General features: G+C 36.2%; 1 long non-coding RNA gene across 2 annotated transcripts in view; it reads left to right on the plus strand.

Moving 5' to 3' along the window:
* Positions 1-18,429, plus strand: part of LOC147825989 (uncharacterized) — a 38,972-nt gene extending 20,543 nt beyond the window's left edge. The window contains exon 3 of one of the 2 annotated variants that reach the window (XR_015440132.1): positions 14,484-18,429. This is a non-coding gene — a long non-coding RNA (uncharacterized LOC147825989). The remainder of the gene's footprint in view (positions 1-14,483) is intronic. The other variant, XR_015440133.1, reaches the window with a different exon arrangement.
* Positions 18,430-20,923: the final 2,494 nt, after the last annotated feature.

Genomic DNA, 20,923 nt, shown 5'->3' on the forward strand with positions numbered 1-20,923 from the left:
GGCAATACTCTTAAGTGAAATAAATAGGATACACATGTATAAATACCAAATAGTTTCTCTGGTGTGAGAAACTGAAAGTGTAAATAAGGAGTAAAATGTATAATAGGTAATGTGAAATAGGAAGAAAAGGGGCAAAGGGGAAGGAAGTGGGAGGGCTAGGGGAAAGGATAGAACCGAATGGGATTAATATGAGAAAATGGAAAAATAGGAACAAAATTTTTGTAAATAGGGAGGGATGGAGGGGTTGAAGGGAGGGCTGGGCAAGGGTGAAAACTAAGAACCAAGAGAGACTATGTAAAGGTGCAAATTTCCAATGATGAATGTCATTATATTGTATAGCTAAAATGTACCAATGATTAGAATGAATAATCGATAATGCAAAATCGGAAGAAAAGGTCCAAAGGGGTAGGGGTAGTGGGAGGGGCAGGGGAAAGGAAAGAAGGGAAAGGAAAAACGCTGAGAAATGGAAAAAATGGAAATGAAGTCTTTGTAAATAGGGAAGGGTGGAGGGGGTGAAGGGAGGGCTAGGAATGGGGAAAAAATAAGAACCAAGATGCATTATGTAAAGGTACAATTCCCAATGAGAAATGTAATTGTGTTGTATACCTAAAATGTACCAATAAAAGAATTTAACAAAAAAGTAAACATATTGTATACCTAAAATATACCAAGAAAATAATTTTTTTAAAAAGTAAGAGCGAAAAAACAAACAAATCAAAAACCCCAAAAACCCAAACAAACTAAAAGTAGAGCTACCATGTGTTTCACCAAGTCTAGGATATATCCAAAGAAGATGAAATGATTATATCATAGATGCTTGGACTCCCATGCTTATTGAAGCACTGTTTCCAGTAATTAAGATATAAAATCATTTAATCCCCATTAAATAGATAACAAAACAAGGTAGATATACACAGTGGTGTTATTCAGCCATAAAGAAAAATGAAATTCTGTCATTTGCAGCAACATGGGTGGGACTGGACATCACTATGTTAAGTGTGAAATAAGCTAGACAGAAAGACAAGTATCATATATTTTTACTTAGAAACTAAAAAGTCGATCTCATAGAAGAATGGAGTAGAATAGTGGTCACAGAGACTGGGAATAGCAGTAGGGCAGGAGGATGGAAGGAAGTCAAATAATAGGGATCAGAACAGAGAGGAAGAATTTGTTCCAATTTTCTGTAGCACAATAGGGTAACTATTGATTAAAACCATTTATACTGCAAAATGACGAGAATAGTATAGAATTGTCAATACATAAAAATAATGCTCTAAAAGATACAAATGTTTCTTACCCTGATTTGATTTTATGCATTATATGCCTGTATCAAATTACCATAATGTATTCTTTAACAGCATACAAATACTATGGTCTCAAAAAATAAAAATAAATGTTCAAGAAGAGGCTGTTTCTTTTCATTTGGATTTAGTGAGTATGATCCCATATTTCTTATTGTTTAACCTATTTTAAGGTAGTATTTATGTTTCTTGAGGCTGCAAGTGTTTCACTCAGTACAATTCTCCACCCATAAGTTTGAAATTTCTTTTCAGTGACAAGTCATTGGTCTTTCTTTATTGGTGAACTGTTCATGACCTTTGGAAAGACAGTTTAAGGCTATTATAATTTTTATTTCTTGTAACTTCAGATAAAGTAATGTACTTGTGTAAAGCTTTCCCCATACTTCTTTTGCTTATTCTTAAAGGTACCACTTTGATTCATAAATTAACTTCACTGACCCCTGTGTTCTCTCTTGCATTGGTGATCCCCTCTTAGCCAGTAGGGTCCACCGCTTTTGCTAATTTTACCTGGCCCAAACTTGCTCTGCAGAGCCTGTTTTTTTCCTACCTTTAATAAAACTTTGCAAACATTAAAAAATAAATTATTAATTTTATCATTAACTTTATTTTTGTCATAATTGTAGAAGATTGCATTTTAGCATTTCTCTAACAAATTAGGAAAACAATGGGTCAACTATAATTTATTATGTAAAAATAAGCTATCTGACTGGGCAGTCTTTTTAACTGTGTGTTGTCTTTTTATTTGTGTGTCTCAGGGCATTATACCTACTGTAGTTTGTATTATAGTGACTTCTTTCCTTACCGCCTATCAGTTTGTAAGTCTCCTGAAGCCAAAGTCTATAAATACTAAATTTTGTTCCAAGTCAATAGTTTCTTCTTGAACTGAGTAGGCTAGAACTCTGGGCTATTTATGGGAGATGTACATAGCAGACTTGCCTTTATTGGGTACTAAATAAAGTACTGGGATCTTGTATATGACACTTTGTATATGATGCATCAAGTAACTTTATAGGTTAGATAGTCTTACTTCCAGTTAATAGTTAAGGAACAGCTCAGAGATGACAAATGCCACTCATTCACTTATTCAGTTAGTAATTTCTTAAGCACAATCTACCTGCCAGACATTGTGATGGTTGCTACAGATACATGGCAAACAGGTTATAGTCTGCAAGAAATTTACAGTTAAGGGACAAAGAGAAGGAAGTCAAGGTAATTATTATAGACTGAGATTTGAGAGGGAAGGATAGGAAGGTATGGGTGCCAGGGAAAAGGGTAACTGATTAAAATGTTGTGATTAGGGAAAGTTTTCTTAGGAAAGTGACATATGATTTGAATCTTAAAGTGGTAGCTAGGTTAAGGGGAAAAAGCCAGGGTTTGACTTCAAAGGCAAAGAGTGTGTTGTACTGGTCTCGGAGCCATCAACTGAGCCCTATTCTAAGTACAACACATTCAAGGAGTTTAGAGGAAGATGGTGAGATGAGCCTGGAAAAGGACCTGTAGGTCAGAGGTAGAGTGCTAAGAAGTTCTAAGTTTGTTCTCTAAGTATTGGGGAGCAATTTGGGGTGGAAGAGTGAATTATTTCTATTTTGGAAAGTTCAGAGACTATCGTAGAGCAGAGGGACAATTTTTTTCTGTAATGAACCAAGTAGTAAATACTTTCAGCTTCATCAGCCATATGGTTGATGTTTTAAATACTCTGCCTTGCTACTCTTACTGTAGCACAAAAGCAGCCATACACAATGTGTGAATGAATGGTAAAGGCTATATAAAACTCTATTTTCAAGAACAGGCAGGAGTTGGAATTTGCCAGAAGGAAAGTGGAACTAAGGAAGAACTTAGGAAGGAAGTGGAACTCAGAAGAGAAGCGCCTGCTCATGGTAACCCAGTCAAATGATGGTGGTGATCTGAAAGAACATAAAGGTAACTCAGAAGAAGTAGGCAGACCACCATGCATTTATATACACAGGACTAGGACCGAGAATAGGACCTGGACTATGAGTAGGACCTAGAGAGTGACTTGATCCATGCGAAGAGTGAGTGAACATGGCTCTCAGAGGACTGGTATGGGCATTGGTATTTATACTTAGGCTCCCACTGTAGACAAGCTGGTTAGAACAGCAGGCTGCGGGAATAAAGTAAGGAGGGAAAGCTTCATTTAAATGCATCAAGGCTAAAAAGGTGTGTCAGAGGGCCAGGGATTTAGCTCAGTGGTTCCAGCTCCCGCCTCGCAAGCGCAAGGTCCTGAGTTCAATCCCCGGTACCAAAAAAATAAGATGTGTCAGAACCCAGAAGGAGATGTTCGCTGGTAGTTGGAAGTTGGGTGTTCAAGAGAGTGCTCCAGACTAGCAACCAAATTTTGTTAGTCATTAGCATGTCTGACTTATAAGTGAACTTAGGGGTATGGAACGGGTCTTCCAAGAAGAGTGAGACAAAGAGAAGAGTGGTAGAAATGAAGCCTCAGAGACCCCTAATATCTAGGTGCTTTCCATGAAGGAAATAGAAGAGTGTCACTAGAGGGAGGTGGAAAAACAGAAGTCATGGGATAGATAAAGAGATACAAAGAAGCAGACCAACGGAAAAATAGTCAGTGGTATTTAGTATTGTGACCATTCTTGGTCAGTGACATGGCTGGAGCATCAGAGGTGTGATGGTCAGTAAAGCCTGTGTGTAGTCAGCTGAACAGTAGGCCAGAGGTGAAAGTTGACTTCTCTTCGGAGCGATATAATTGTGAAGTGGAGAAAATAGATGTAGATATGTGTGATATGTTTTAACAAAGAAGGGAGGAACTGGACGATATTTACTTTCTAAGGGGAAATATTTAAAATGCACAAAGACAGCATCATTGGAGGAAAATGTTGGAAGAAGTGGAAGGACATGGGTTGCAGGGAGAAGGTTAAGCACTTACCCAATTGCAGATGAAAAGTCACAGCGTTTTCACTGGGACAGGAAATAGGAGTTAGGAAAGGTGGAAAGTTTAGAGAGTCAGTAGGTAGGGCAGAGACAGGAAGCTGAGGGGGATCTGTTTTTCTAAGTTTAGAATAGGGATCTCAGCTGTGAAGGGGCCATGGCTGCTGATGTTTGGGACATTGACTGGTGTAGAGAAAGTTGAAGACATCTTTTTGGAAAACTCAAGAGGAAAATAAAATATTTTGGAAGGTCCTCATCTAGAGCCACTCTTATCTAATACAGTATACTGCTAGTGAGAACTCATACAATCTTCTGATTTATATGAAACTGTACTAGATATAATGGGACCAAAGACAGTGGTGTCTACTTTGAAGGACTTGGTCCTTTTTCTAATTTTTCCTGCACAGCATTTATGAAGTACTAACAGAGATTTATCCAAAAGGCACCATGTCCCCATTACTTGGGTGTAGGCCAGCCCAGGTCCCGAGCCCCAAGTTGTGATGCCACCCATAGCCGACCCAGTTGGCTGTGTTCAGGGACCAAGACTCGCTAGTTACTTTCTTCTCCGACACCTAGGGACTTCCACATATCCCTATGTGCTATAAAGACAGCAAGCTGCACAGAGAAATATTTTAAGATGTGATTTCTCAAATGTAAGCAAACAAGATGATTTTAAGTGTGTGTGAGATAGCAGGGAAGATGGAACAAACAAAACAACACAATTACCCAGAAACAAAGATAATAAGGAACCAAATCAGGGATAAATGAGAACATTTCATCCCTGCAAAAAAGAGGAACATCCCTAGTGAGAATGTTGGAAATTATCAAGGCCAGACCGTAATATCTTGACTATTTAGCAGCTTTGCACGTCCTGAAAATCTTTCATCAGATGACAGAATGAGAAGAGGACTGAAAAATTTACTTGCTTGCTCAGTTTCTCACTACCACTGTGATATTTAGGGTCAATCTCTTTCTTTTATCTCCATAAAGTAGTTATTTATCAGCAAATTTGGCAAAGCTCAGTGTACATTCCCAGGCCAGTGATAACTCCACACTGGTCAGGTGAGGAGTGTGTACTTTAAAGGCAGGCTCCTTTAGCTGACCTATGGATAAAAAAAATACAGGAAAGCTTTCTTGCTTTGTTCTTATGGACTATATTAATTTGCCTGATTCTATATTGCAAGATCCACTTTCTCATTATCCCAAAGAAAAGGATTTTTTTCCTTATAAACAGCTTGGGGCCTTTCTAATGCCTATCATCAGAAGATAAACATCAGAGGAAGTAAAAGCAGGTTGGAATTAGAATAGATAATATAATTTACTTTGTAGAGGTGGAGAAAGTCTATAAATGACAGAAATTTCACTAAGTATTTATTAGTTAACATGGACTTGGTTATTTTGGACTGCCCAATTATGCAGTGCATTAATATTTTATGCACAGCACATTACATTTCATAGTGTTGCTAAAATTAAATCTGACTACTATAAACACTGGCAGCAAACCAAGTCGTGTAGAATGTGGCTCCAGCATCACTCACTGGGCTCTCTACCCTGTTCTGATAATCATCTCTGGTTCTAAGAAACAGAAGGCCGCACTTCTCCCAATAATAATTTAATAACTTAGATAATGTTTCAAACATGAGAGTTTGATCTTTTCTCAAAGTGGAGATTAATGCTCCCTTTCCTTCAGGATTCCGTCACTTGGGAGATGCTCTTCAGGGACTTTGGAGGTAGGAGGGGCTGTGGGGGATGGGAAGCCCTGGTCTCTTCCTCTAGATCTGATGTGAAGGGTGGTGGTGGTGGGTTATTGTCCAGGCTGAGAATCACAGTTCCAGAAAATAGTGACACTGAAATACTGGTAAAGCATTTCCTCTATTAGTGCATATTTGAATGTATCCATGACTGCTAAGGGGAAAAAGCAATTATCCCAATCAGAAATGACTTTTCCTTCATATAGGTTGGGCATCCTTCATCCAAAAATCCAAAATCCAAAATTAGAAACTTTGAGTGCCAATGTTATACTGCAAGTAAAACATTCCACTCCTGTCCTCAGACGGCTGAGGTTGCAGTCAAAAAGTAAAGCAGTTTATGAAGCATCCCCAGGGAAAAGGGTACTCACAGTCCATGAAACAGTTTCATGCATAAAATAAAAACATTGCATAAATTTAGCTCAGGGTTTGTGTGCAGGTGTTTATGAAACAAATTTCATGTTCAGACGTTGGTGCCATGATGATACACATATCTCATTATTCATGTGCAAATATTCCAAAATCTCCCAAGCCCTGAAATCCTTAACATTTATGATTCCAAGCATTTCAGATAAGGCATACTCAACCTGCACTTTAATTTTGATTACCCAAATGCTTTGTAAGAAGCTTAGCCTTGTTTGCATGTTTTAGTATCCCATGAATAAATGACAATGTATTTTGAATCTTGCAAGATCTTGCTTTTCATACGTGGAAACCAGCTGAGCCCAGACTTTCAGGTGTTGGCAGTTCTGTTCCTACTTCCTCTGTCCTATGACTATTTCCTTAGACATTTAAAAACAATCTATAGTACATGTAATTTTAATTGGTCCTTATTGCCATTACTTGCTATTCTTTTCAAGGATTGTGATCAAGACTCATTTCTTTCCCTGAATTGGATTTAAAATAGTTAAAGAGCTGACTCTGGAGGTATCTTTTACTTCAGCAAGATGCAGGTATTTTTCTTAAATGTCCTTTTCAATTTTAAATTACAAATTATTCCAAACATGAAGTACAAAAATTTCACATAGTGGAGTCTTGTGCCACTAAGGTTTAACAGGTGACTTTTAATACTTGTTTCAGAAGAATATTTAGGATCTAAACAGTATAATGAACAAATCTGATCAGCGAATAATGACAGCTTAGTTTTTTTCAATTGTTATTCTTTTATTTCCTTTTGTAATCTTATTAAGCTGGTTAGTGCCTTCCATATTATTGAATAGAGCTACCAACACTGTTATCTTTTAAAGAAAATGCTTCAGATGTTTCACCATTAAGTGTGGTGTAAGATTTAGAAAAATATTTTACCAGATTAAGGACATTTCTTTCTATTCCTAATGCTTTAAGTTATCTTCCCACAGTGGAATAGTTACTGAATTTTATTATATATTTTTCTCCAGAGATGATGTTAATAGTTTTTTATTTTAAAAATCTGTTTGATAATTACATGAAAAACTTTTATAATACTAGACTTTCATGTGTTCCTAGGTAAAAATGTTTTTCCCTGATGAATGTGTATTTCCATTATGGCCTCCAGGGACCTTTTATGTGTTCATGCAGGTTAAGGTATGGAGCGTGGTATACCTGCACCTTGGAGGGACACTTAGTGAGACTCTGAGCACAAGACAATTGGAAGCTGAGGAGCAGTTCTCAAGGCTGGCTCCCACTCCCTCCTCTCTCTGCTGAGAGGCCTTTATAGGACAGTTTCTCTGCAATTCTGGCTTATGTTATACATAAGATTTACTGTCTTGCTGTCCTCAGAATAGAGATGCAGAATATATTTTTAAAAACTAGCTGCAGTTTTAGTTGTGAGTATCCCTAAATATATGCTGTGCTCCATTGGCCTTTTGATACTGGTTGCTTTTGACATGTGGGACAAGAACCTCTGGCTATACTTCCTTTCATGGACTAACAAGAAAATTTCCAGAAATGAAAAGCATCTTTGAACATCTTTACTGGTCCTAATAGTCAGGCCCAGGCATAAGGCTTGTCTTGTCTTATGTGCTTGACAGAATCTTTGCAACATTGCTAGAGCAAGTTAAATATTTTGTTTAGTATTTTTAGGATATCATCAATAGTAAAATAGATCTAAAATTTTTCTTTTATGTATGTCATTATGTTAACTATCTAGGTTACATTGATCTAATAAAACAGAGCTCTTTTTTCCCCTATACTCTGGAACCATTTATGAAAGATCTGAATTATCTATCACTTGTGCATTTCGTGGAGTCATCCCAAAACCTCTCTATATGTGAAAGATTCCTTTGATTGGGAAAGAAGATTTTTGGCTACCAACTTACAGTGCTACCTCAGTTCAGGAACTTAATTCATTCCATGATTCTGGGGGAAAAAGTCACGTTTATGTTCACGCAAAAAAGATGGCCATGGTCCTCTTAGTCACTCAATACAGAGTTCACGAACAAAAACAAAATTTTGTCAAACACTTCTATTTGAGAACCAAATTGTTAGCAAACAAAAGTGCTCCTGAACTGAGGTGCTACTGTATTTAATAGATGTAAATCTATTCATTTTCAATTCATCTAATTTTATTAAATCATTTCCCTTTAGGTAATATTATTTCATATAGTAGCTTAGAGTTGTTTATAAGTTCTTGTTTTCATTCCTTTTCATCTTTACTGATTTGTTTGGTATTTGATGAATCACTTTGTGACCCAATAGACATATGGGGTTTATAAATGTTCCAAAAGTGCTTAAAATGTGTATTCTCAGACTATTTAATCCAGTGTTCAACATGTATCTGTTAGAACAAGATTGAAAATCATGAAAGAAAAAGAAGATGGTAGAGTAAAACCTTGCAAATTACAACCTTTATAAGAGCTGGAGTTGAGACACCTGGAAGACAACAACTTAGCAAAGAGAAAGCAGAAAAGAGCTCTAGAAATCAGGAAAGCTAGAAATCACAGAGAAACTGAAAACAGTGTAGAGAAGATAATGAGGCAGCCTGGAACCCTATCCCTAAATTCTGAGAGGAATTTGTCTCTGGAAACAGAGGGAAGCCTGGAGAGAGTTGGCAGCTCCAGTGATAAAAAATGGTTCAGCAGCACTAGCCCAAGAAAAGGCCACCTTTATTGTAAACTACAAACATAATGCAGAGTTTTACTCTGAAAGTGAATGCTTCCACTTGGCAGGCTAGTGCTGAAGAAGAAAGAAACTGAAGCACTTGCTGTATTTTGGACTGATATAATCAGGAGCCATTTTGAGAAGAGGTTTATTTTTCAAGACTAGGCTACTCCAGGAATAAGAAATCACAGAACAATTACATTTTAGGGTCTCTAGGGGCCTCTTTTCACAGCAACTAGATAGGAAATGGCCACAGGAGATAGTAACAGAGAAGGGGGAGGGCTAGTCAGGACTCCCTGAGAAGTTTAAGCAACAACAAGCTCAGGCTGAAGAAGACATGGTGGTCCTTCCCTTTGTGGGGAGAAGCAGGTTTGTTGCATGTGGTTTTCTGAGGGGGCTGAGTGTGAAATTGCTAGAATTTAGTCCAGTAGACTGCTTTGTTCCCCTTGTTCCCATTTTCTAGGAGAGAATTCAATGATTCGTTTGCTTTGCCAGTGTGATCAGGCATATCCCTTAGCTTGGACAATTGCCATTGATTGATAGGCCCATGGAACAAGGTGGGGAGGTGGAGGCACCTCACAAGCTCACAGACTGCAAAGCTGATGGGGATAGTACTAGGCCTGGGTTCACAGAAGAGCATCAGCTGTAAAAGCTGCTGAAGGGAATATAGTCTGGAGGCAGATGACACACTATTGACTGACCCAGCCCAGCAGGAAAGACAGGACAGGGCTCAGCATTCACATAGTAAATAGTATGCATGGAAACACAATAGGCCCTGGGTGTGACTTACTATCTCTCCCCTAATGGTAGATTCCAGTATCACAGGCTTTGGAAAGTATTCACCCAAACACCTCAAGGGGGAGCAACTGCTTAGACTAAATTCTCTCTCTTTTGTTTTTTTCATTTGATTATTTGGGCTCTTTTTATGTTCTTGTTGCTGTTCTTTGTTCCATTAGTTTGCTCTTTTTAATTTTTTCTTATTTTTTATTTGTTTCTATTACCTCTACCAAATTCTTTTATTCTTTAATTGAATTTTTATCTCACTTTCTTTCCTCCTCTTCTCATTTTCTTCCTTCAAATTTTGTATTTTCCTTCAGTTTTTCCTTTCTCCACCCCATCCATTTTATTATTATTACTATTAAACTTTATTTCATTTTAGCTATTCAGTTTATGCTATTATTGCTAATTTCTATTATTAATGGTGGAATAGTTGTTGCTGTTAGTAGATATTTACTGTATATCAATATTTGGTTTGTCTTTGTGTCCACATTATTGTTACAGATTTCTTTTCTATTGTTAAGGTGGTATAGTTGTAGCTTTTATTGTTTTCTATAGTATGTCCCTGTCTTATTCGTACATGACTTTTTTGTTATTGCTGATTTCTTTTCTATTTTTTTTTTTCCCTGGTACTGGGGACTGAATTCAGGACCTTGCAGTTACCAGGCAGGTGTGGTGCTACTGAGCTACATCCCTGGACCTCCTTTTCTATTGTTAATCATAGCATAATTGTTGTTTTTAACTAGTTTTTACTATTTGTTGAAATCTAGTTTGTGTTATCAACAATACTGCAGGTTATTTTCTTCCCTCAGAGTAGTCAGGGGATCTAGTCCCCAGAAGAAAGTTGGACACTGTGAGGACCCTCAATTGTTATATTGAGTGTAAATATAATCATTACAACATAATCAAACTCAAGGACACATCAATAGAGATAGAATCTAACTACAGAGTTTTCCACAGTAGTGACAGGTATTCTACCCTAACTGATCTTCAATTTGCAAGACAAAAATAATAGGTACATGGAAAAGCAAGGCAACAAGATATAACCAAAGGGTCAACACTCTGCAAAAGCTGATTAGAAATTAGAAAAAGAAATCAAGCACAAATTCAGGATATGAGAAAATTCAATGGAAAGCCTGATTAGCAGATTTGACTAAGGTGAAGAAATTCTCAGAACTTGAGGACAAGGTGGATGTGGTAGATCATGTACTCAGTGAACTCTGAAAATAAGACACCATGGAAGCTGCATCTAACAGTTGTTAGATGACACAAAAAACCCCTCAGAAATATATGAATAAAGAAAAAATTAAAAAATTATTCAGAAGGTATAAAAATTTATTCACTGAAATCATAGCAGAAAAATTCCCAAGTCTAGAGAAAGAATTCATTGTTAAATACAAGAGGCACATAGAATCATAATCAAAATTCCAGAAACCCAACCAAAGGACAAAATACTGAAAGGTGTTAGAAAAAAAATCAAGTACTCTAACCTGTAAAGGAAGGGCTATCAGAGTAATAAGGGACTTCTCAGTACAAACTTTAAGACCAGAGGAACTTAGAGCAAAGTTTTTTAAAGTCCTAAAAGAAAACAATTGTGAACCAGACTTCTACGTCCTGCACAACTATTTTTAAAAATTGACTAAGAAGTAAAGACTTTCCATGGCCATGATGACCTAAAAATACATGACTACTAAACCTACACTGCAGAAAATACTTAATTAAAGAAATTAAAGAAATCCTCGATAGAGAGAAGGATGTCGTCAGCACCACAGATCCCAAAGTATTCATTTAATGGGGAGAGACATTAAACAGAAAGAACAAAATAAAGGAATAAGCATGAGAAAATAATACAATGACAAGATTTAATAAATACCTTATAATAAGTCTGAATGTCAATGGTCTTAATTCTCCAATCTAAAGACACAGGTTGGCAGATTTGATCAGAAAACAAAATCCAACTATATATTTCCTATAAGAGACACACCTCATCAAAAGGAAGAATATAGACTGAAAGAGGATGGAAAATGATATTCTATCATCAGAGCAACAAAGCAACCATAAGTAGCTACTTTATTTTCAAACATGGCCGACACCAGTCAAAACTTATCAGAAAAAAAAGATGGCCACTATATACTGTTGAAGGAAACAACAGAAAGAGATATCAGTTGTACATCCAACTTCATAGAAGTAAAAGTACTGGACATAAAATGACAGCCATCAATAGAGTCATGGTAGGGGCTTCAATACCTCAGTCTCATAAATACATAGGTCAATCTGACAGAAATCAACAAAGCAACGTCAGTTAGACAATGCCATTGAATGAGAAGGCCTAACAGATATATCCAGAATGCTTCATCTAACAACAACTAAAACCCACATTTTTCTTAGTAGCATACAGAACTTTTCCCAAAATAGACCACATCTTAGGCCATTAAGCCTGCTTAAATAAATCCAAAATAATTGAAATAATCCCCTGCATACTATTGAATGATAACTGAATGAAACTAGAGATCAGTAGCAAAATAACCCCCAGAAACTATGCAAAGAATTTTTGTTTATTGAATAAACAATAGATCACAGAAAAAAATCTGGGAAGAAACTGAACAATTTCTAGAATCAAATAACAGTGGAAGTACAACATACCAAAACGTTTGGGACACAGTGAAAGTAGTCCTAAGAGAGAAGTTTATAGTTTAATTTGTGAATTCACACATTAAAAGAATAGAGTGATCCCAAGTAAATAACTGAATGATGCATTTGAATTTCCTACAAAAACAAGAACAATTCAAATCCAAAACTATTAGAATGAAAGCAAGAGTGGAAATTAGTGAAATTGATAATAAAAAATACAATAGATCAATTAATCAATGAGCTGATTCTTTGAAAGTTTGCTAAACTTACCAAAAAAAGAGAAAATTTTTATGCAATTAGAAATGAAAAAGGGTGAAATCACTATGTACACAACTGATATCCAGAGGGCTATAAAGAACTGTTATAAAATTATATTCCAATGAATAGAAGAGGCTAGAAAAATGGAGAAATTTCTAGACAGATATGAATTATCACAATTAATCAAGAAAATATGAAAGCTCTGAATAGTCCATCAGCAGACAATGGAATAGAAGCAGTACTAAAAATCCTACCAACTAAGAAAAACCCTACACCTGGTGGATTCACCACAGAATTCTACCTAATGATGTAGTGTCAATACTCCTCAGTCTCTTCCATGAAGTTGAAATGGAAGAAACATTGCCAAATACATTCATTGAAACTAGCATTACCCAGATATCAAACTCCAACAAGGAGTTAACAAAAAAAGGAAACTACGGCTAATATCCTTAGTGAACATAGTTGCAAAAATCCTCAACAAGACACTGGCAAACAGAATAAACAAATCATTAAAAAGATCATACATCATGACAAAGTTTACTTCATTCCAGGGATGCAAGGATGATTCAACAAGTATAAATCAATAAATGTAATGTATCATAAACAAGAGCAAAGGCAAAAAAATCACAGGATCATCTAAATAGAACTAGCCTTTGATAAAATCATACATCCATTCATGCTAAAAACCCTAATGAAAATTGGTATGGAAGGACCTTATCTCAAGGTAATAAAAGCCATTCATGGCAAGCCCACTGCCAGCATCATATGAAATGGGAAAACTGAAACCATTTGTTATGAACTCAGGTCAATAAACGGTGTCTGCTTACCACTCCTGTTCAGTATAATAACAGAAAGAAAAGAGATGCATATAGGAAAGGAAGAAGTTAAATTATTCTTATTCATTGATATGATGTTTTACACAGAAGATTCAAAAGAAAAAGCCCTCTATGAAACTCTTAGAATAAACAAAATCAGCAAACCAGCAGGATACAAAATCAATAGCATTCCTGTGCATCAATGATGAATCAACCCAGAAAGAAATTAGGAAAATAATTTCATTCACAGTAGCCCCCCAAAATTAAATGCCTAGGAATTAACCTAACAAAGGAAATGAAAGACTTTTATAACAAAAACTGTAGTAGTCTGAAAAAAAGAGATCAAAGAGAACATCAGAAAATGTATACGCAATCTCTGTTCCTGGATAGGCAGAACTAATATTGTTTAAATGGCCTTATTACCAAAAATGATATGTAGTTTTATTGAAATCAAAATACTGACAGCATTTTTCACAGAACTAAAAAAATCTTGAAATTTATATGGAACCAGAATACACCCAGAATAGTCAAAACAATCCTGGGCAATAAGAGCAAGGAAGGAGGCATCACAGACCTGAATTTCAAATTATATTACAAAGTAATAGTGATCAACACAGCATGGTGTTAGCACAAAACCAGTAATGTGGGTCACTGAAACAAAATAGAGGATGCAGAAACAAGGCCAGGGACCTTCAGCCATCTGATATCTTCAAAGGGGCCAAAAATATACATTGCAAAAGATAATCTCTTTAACAAATAGTCTTGGGAAAACTGGCTACTCACATGCAGAAGAAATAAATCTAGACCCATATTCCTCAGCCTATACTAAAATAAAAAATGGACCAAAGTCCTAGATAGAAAAACAGAAACACTGAATCTGCTGCAAGATAAAATAGGTAAAATTCATGAAAAACAGGGATAGGTAAAGACTTTCTGGTAAGGCAACTCATTTTTTTTTTTTTTTTCAGTACCGGGGATCGAACTCAGGACCTTGGATTTGTGTGGCAGGTGCTGGAACCACTGGGCTAAATCCCCAGCCCTGGCAAGGACTTTCTGAACAGAACCCCATTGCACAAGAAATAGTACCAAGAATCAATAAAACAGATTATATATAATGATAAAGCTTCTGCACAGCAAAGGAAACAGCCAAGAGAGTGAAAAGACAACCTATCAAGCAGTGAGAATTTTAGCAATTACTCCTCAGACAAAAGATGAATATCTAGAATACAAAGAACTAAAAACAAAAATAACTACCAAAAATAAAAGACCGAAATGAAAAACAGCCAGTTGAAATGAATGGATACTTTACAAAAGAAGAATTACTAATGCCTAATAGATACATTTTTTAACAAGTTCAGCATCTTTGGCCATTAGAAAGATGAAAATCAAGACAAACACTGAGATTTCATCTTACTCCAGAAAGAATGGTTATCATCAAGAACTCAAAAAAACAACAAGTGCTCACGAGGTTGTGGGGAAAATCAAATACTTCTAATTATTGATGATAATGTAAACCAGTACAACCACTATAGAAATCAGTATGGAGATTCTTCAAAAAACTAAGAATTGAAATTCTATTTGACCCAGCTGTACATCTTCTGGGTATCTTCCTGAAAGAGTTGAAGATATCATGTTACAGTGATACACATACATGCCCTTGTTTACACCAGCACAACTCATAATAGCTGAATCTTGGAAGTGGTTGATATGGCCACTAACAGATGAATGGGTAAAGAAAATGTAGGATATATACACAATAGAATACTACTCAGTCTTAAAGAAGAATAATTTTGAGTCATTTATAGAAACATAGATGCACCTTGATTCCATAATGCTAAGTATAATAAATCAGACACAGAAAGTTTAATATTACATGGCTTCTCATATATGAGAAACCCAAAGTATAAATAATTAAAAGAGGAAAATAAAAGATGATAGTAACAGTGAGATAGACTTTATAGAGAGAAAGGGGATCTGGGGTTGGAAGGAGAGAGTAGGTGATCAAGAGAACGGGAAGTAAAAAGCACCATGATGTGATATACAATATATATGTAAAAATTAATTCTACACACATACATTAATAAATTTTTTAAAAAGATTGAAAATTGTGTCATTAAAATCTATGACATTTTTAATTATTTTGCTTGCTGAGGCACTGTTTTTACTAATACAGGAATATTACAAATGTCCCATGATTTTGAATTCATTAATTTCCAGTTGTAAGTTTGGCAATTTTTTATTGTTTTAATGCTATTGCATTCGATACATACAAGTTCAAACCAATTATCATTAAAATTGTCTTCATAATTTGTCATACCATTCTGGACTATTTATGCCTAATACTATTTATGATTTAAAAGTCAATTTTGTCTGATGCTAACAGAGTCTTACTTTCTTTTGAACAATATTTTCAAGGTATATATGTTTCCACTAGAATTTCAAAACTGAAACTTTAAAGAAAATCAAATTTTATATGCCTTACAGTTTAGGTTGTGAAGTTAGTTCAGGTACTTTTATTACTATTGATACTTTGACTATGTTTCTACCACCGTTTTTGCAAAGCCAGATTTTCTTTATTTCTTACCTTGCTTTCAGATCAAGTATGTTTTCCCCTTTTTTTCTGTAGATTTCCAAGTTATGTTTGGAATTTATATTTTTATATTATTTTTCTACTTTTAAATGTTAATTTTTACTTCAAATTTACTTTCAGTTATTCATTTAAAAATTATTAATAATTCGTAATGTTTGTAGTAAGAGGGTTTACATATTTTATTAGCCTATTATTTCACTGGAATCATACATCCTAGATGCAGCTTTCAAACTTGAGATGTTACTTAAGCAAATTTGAGGTGGTAGTTACACACAGGTTACATAGGCAGGGACAGTGATGGACAGGAAGAGACGTGGAAGATGGTTGAACCCTTAGGTACAGACAGTGTGGTCCCTTCACCTGCCTGCATTTTTCACTGTCCTGCTATGCAGCAATCATGCTGCTGGGCTGTATTGTTCCACCTGATCCCATCTCCAGAAAAAAAACAAACAAACCCTAATTGGTTTAAGTTATTTTCCCCTTGCCAACATTATTAATACAAAGGGCATAATTTACATGCCGACAGTGATTAGCTTTGGGTAGGAAAATACCCTAAGATATATTGGTCAGATCAAAGTTGAGTACTAAAAAAAAAAATCTCATGAAAATGAACACTCTCTCCCTCTTCCTATATTCTCAGAGCTTGTTGGCAGTCATTTTGAAACCATGAGAGAATGTACCTTGTAAGTGAACCTGATAACACAGAAGAGGACACCATGGAGAGAACACTGTATTCTCAAACTGGGGGTGTAAATATAATTTCTCAAGACAGAGAAAGTTGAGCTGATATATTTCCTTATTCCTCAAGCAGGTTGATGTGGATATTCTGTATCTTACAATACAAAGGATCCTTCCTGATTGACAACGAGGAGACAAAATGGCAGAGTAGGAGGAAATCACATGCCTCTAGCAAGTGGTTAAGTAAACTCTATTCTAAATGGAGATGAATTAATGTTATATTGGAGTATATAACCCATATCTTCTTTTCATTTCAATAAGTTACTACTGGTTTATTTTAACTTTATTTGCTTATGAAAACATTTTGAAAAATGAGGGAAAACCATGTAAATTGTCTTTGGCTTCTGTGATAAAGAGAGCGGGTATACTAGCTGAGGCCATACAGGGATATTTATAAAAAGGAAATATAATATGGCAAACTTTTACATGATGCCAACTACGTGAAAGGGATCTCTACCTTTATATATGGCAGAGCATTTAATAATCACAATCATATTTTGAGGTAGGGACTCTCAGTCAGGTCCATTTCACAGATGAGGAAATTGAGATACAAAGAAGTTTCATAAGAAGGGAATCTGGGATTTGAATCCAAGTAGTTCATCTCCAAAGTAATTATTCTTGGCTGGCATTCTTTCTTATGATACTCAAGGAAAAGTGAGGTGATTTCAGCTTAGAAAAAATTTTCTAGAAACCTATGCCAAATTACTGAATATTCTTGCTGTGGCCACTCTACTTTCTATGTCCTTCCATATTATCCATTTTTGCTTGTACTCAATTTTCTTTGTTTTTTGGCATGTGGTGGAAATTTGTGTTTTGTGGGGAGTAGGAAGATAGGGTGAAAGGGGAAAGACAGGGTGAAAGTAGGAAAGATAGGGTGATTTGGGGATTAAAAATGATAAAAGAGAAAACCCAAATTTATTAATTAAAATTTACTATATTTCAAGTGACAGAAAATCCAATGCAATTGTGCCTAACAGAGTGCAACTGATGAGCTCCCATAATTGAAAAAATTTTTAAGATGAATTTCAGATTTGCCCTGGAAGTTCAACAGGGACCATCAAAAAATTTTTGCCCAACTTATATTAACTTAGACTGCAGGGTTAATTTCACTCTTACGCTGGTTTCTTTCATGAGGAACATGGTCACCAGGACTGGTGGAGTCAGTCATATCTTTTCACACAAAAGGAGACAGACTGCATTTCCTGGGTGTTTTCAGCAATCCTTTCTTTAGTCTCATTGTGGCTGAGTGGGTCATTTGGCCCCTTGAATTTGTGACTGGGACATAAGCTTATAATGGCTTTTTTTGGGCCCAAGAACCATGTCCTTATCTTTTTATATCTGCCTAATATTTCATTGTATGTAGGTACCACATTATGTTTACCTATTCGTCTATTGCTGGACCTTTTGGCTTTTGAGGATGGAGCTGCTCTGAACACTAATGTACAAATATTTATTTATCTCTTTTCAATTCTTTTTGGTACATACTTAGGAATTACTGAGGCATATGATAATGATATATATAAATCTATTGAAAAACCTAAGAAGATTTTTTTTTTACATTTTTAAATGGTTGGAAAAGGAATTTTTAAAAAACATTTTGTGATGTAAAAATTGTAGGAAATTAAAAACTTAATGTCCATAAATAAAATTTTATTGGAACACAGCCATGCTCATTTGTTTATTGTCTTTGACTGCTTTTGTGCTACAACAGGAGAAGCATAAATTGTAGATAGTTTATAAAACAAAAATAAATGACTAAAATTAGATCTGTTTTTTATTGTTATCATGCAATAACAATTCTAATTAATGTTAGTGATAAAATTCCTCTCTCTACAATATTTTCTTGGTTTAAGTTCTTAGAAGTAGTGCTGCTTTCTACTGAATTTTAATAATATGTCTGTTAATTTCAAACTAGCACATTTTAGTTACTTATTCCTTAATAACATTGTATCATACTTATATTGTACATGGAATTCAGAGAGAAACACTTAAGACACAGAGAGAGACAGAGAGAGAGAGAGAGAGAGAGAGAGGGGAATTTTATGATCATTCACATACACCTGAACTAGGCTATTTATATGTGTCTGGTAATTAGTTTTCCATCATCATAACAAAAAGCTTGAGATAATTAACATATAAGGACACAAGATTTTGAAATGGCGGCCAAGTAAGATGCTCCAGCAGTTATCTTCCCTTAGACACACCAAGTTTAATGTCTCTTCAAAACTAAAAGTACCTTCACAAGAGCTAAATCAGGTGAGAGAATATATTATGTGGTTCTAATATAACAGAGCAATAATGCTCATTGAAGAAGGCAGGAAGGAAAGCGTCACCCATGTTAACCTATCCCCAACTCCAACCAGTTAAGTGTGGAGAAAGATGCTCCCTGCTTTGTGGAGGGAGAGAAAATTAAGTTCGGTCTTGGACTTGAAGCTCAGTATCAGGCCCACTATGGTGAAACCCAGTGGAGGTCCACCATCCCTATCGCCAGGCTAATACCCACAGACTGTGGCATTAGAACTGTATTAGGCCAGGTCGTTGACTGAGAACATCAACCCTCTTCCAACCTTGGACAACAATGTGGGGAGCAAGACACCACTTGGTGATGAGCAGGGTATGAAAGCTAGCAGTCCTATGTCTTAGAGCCCAGCACCAGGCCTGCTACGATGATGAGGTTCTGTACATGATAGAAACTGGAGACTCTACATGCTGGCCAGAGTATATAGACAGAGGCTTTAGACCAGGGTTGGCATCAAGTGCAGTCTTGTGCACAGGTAAAACAGACCCTAGTCCTGGCCTGCATCACCGCTGGCAGTGCTGTCGGTCTCAGTGTACCATAGACTGTGTTTCTAGCTGTTAGACCTAGGTGCAACCCAGCTTAATGTCGATCTAGGTCATTAAGAGAGGGACTACTTTCACCAACACTATGCCAACTTCAGGCAGCATAGGTTGATGCAAGATCCCATTCGCTGGGAGTAGAACAAGGTAGTTGGCATAAGAATAAGACTCTGCCCTGGAATTTAGTGATGGGCTGGTAAAACCTAATATTAGGCAGATTCCAATGCCCCCACATCCCCGGCTGTGTTTGCAGATGGAGCCTCTGACATGTCCAGTCCCCGGGGAAGGCACCCGACCTCAGTCTATTGGACTATTCCAGCTAGCATCACTCATGCTTAGTTGCAGTCGTTTAGGGCCATGAGACCATCTTAGCAATAGGCAGCCCATAGCAGTGTGGGCCTTCCTGCTATCACAGTATAGTGCTGATCTTAGTGGGCTGTGGTCTCTGGATGTGACAAAGCTTAGTGGCATTGGTGGCCACAGCAATGACATATAATGTTGTAGCTGATCCATTTACAGTGACTGTTTTCCAAACTGGAGAAATCTTGTAGGGCCTGGCTACAGGCCAGTAACTGTGGACAAGAAACCTGGGTCTATGTTGGCCCCCATGAGGTGCTGATCATATCTTGTAATCAAGTTCTCTGCACTGAAACATGTAAATATTCTAAGGCTGTAAAACAAAACAAAAATAAAAAATAAATGATGCATAGGGGTATTCCAATTTATCTGATATCAGATTTCTCAACAGAAACCTCTTTCTAGATACTTCCCTCAATCTTTTTGAATGACAAATCAACAGTGTATTTGGGACAAACCTAGGTTTGGAATGCCCTCTAGTATTGACACAGTGATAACGTACCAATGGGACATGCAAGGAAAATTTGAACACAGTGCCATCAGGTGCTGAAATTATGAAAATGAATATAGACTCAGAGAAAATAAGCAGCCAAATTAGAATTTATGCCGAAACAAAGCCAGATAGCATAAATACATAATTTTTAAATGCCCACATGCCCAATGGTATTACACACCTGTAAGCTTTAAGAGATATACCTGAAACTTTAACAGATTGTATTCATATGGAATACATGTATGGAAGAACAGATACAAAATGTGAAATAGCTGATTTTTGTTATTTTGTTTTACAGTACTGGTGACTGAACCCAGGGACTTCCCAATGAGCTTCATTCTCAGCTCCTTTTACACATTATTTTGAGACAGAGTCTTGCTGACTCACTAAAT

The sequence above is a fragment of the Heterocephalus glaber genome, unplaced genomic scaffold (assembly GCF_053883595.1).
Source record: "Heterocephalus glaber isolate CG9 unplaced genomic scaffold, H.glaber_assembly_v1.0 deba00001481, whole genome shotgun sequence".
Classification (NCBI taxonomy): domain Eukaryota; kingdom Metazoa; phylum Chordata; class Mammalia; order Rodentia; family Bathyergidae; genus Heterocephalus; species Heterocephalus glaber.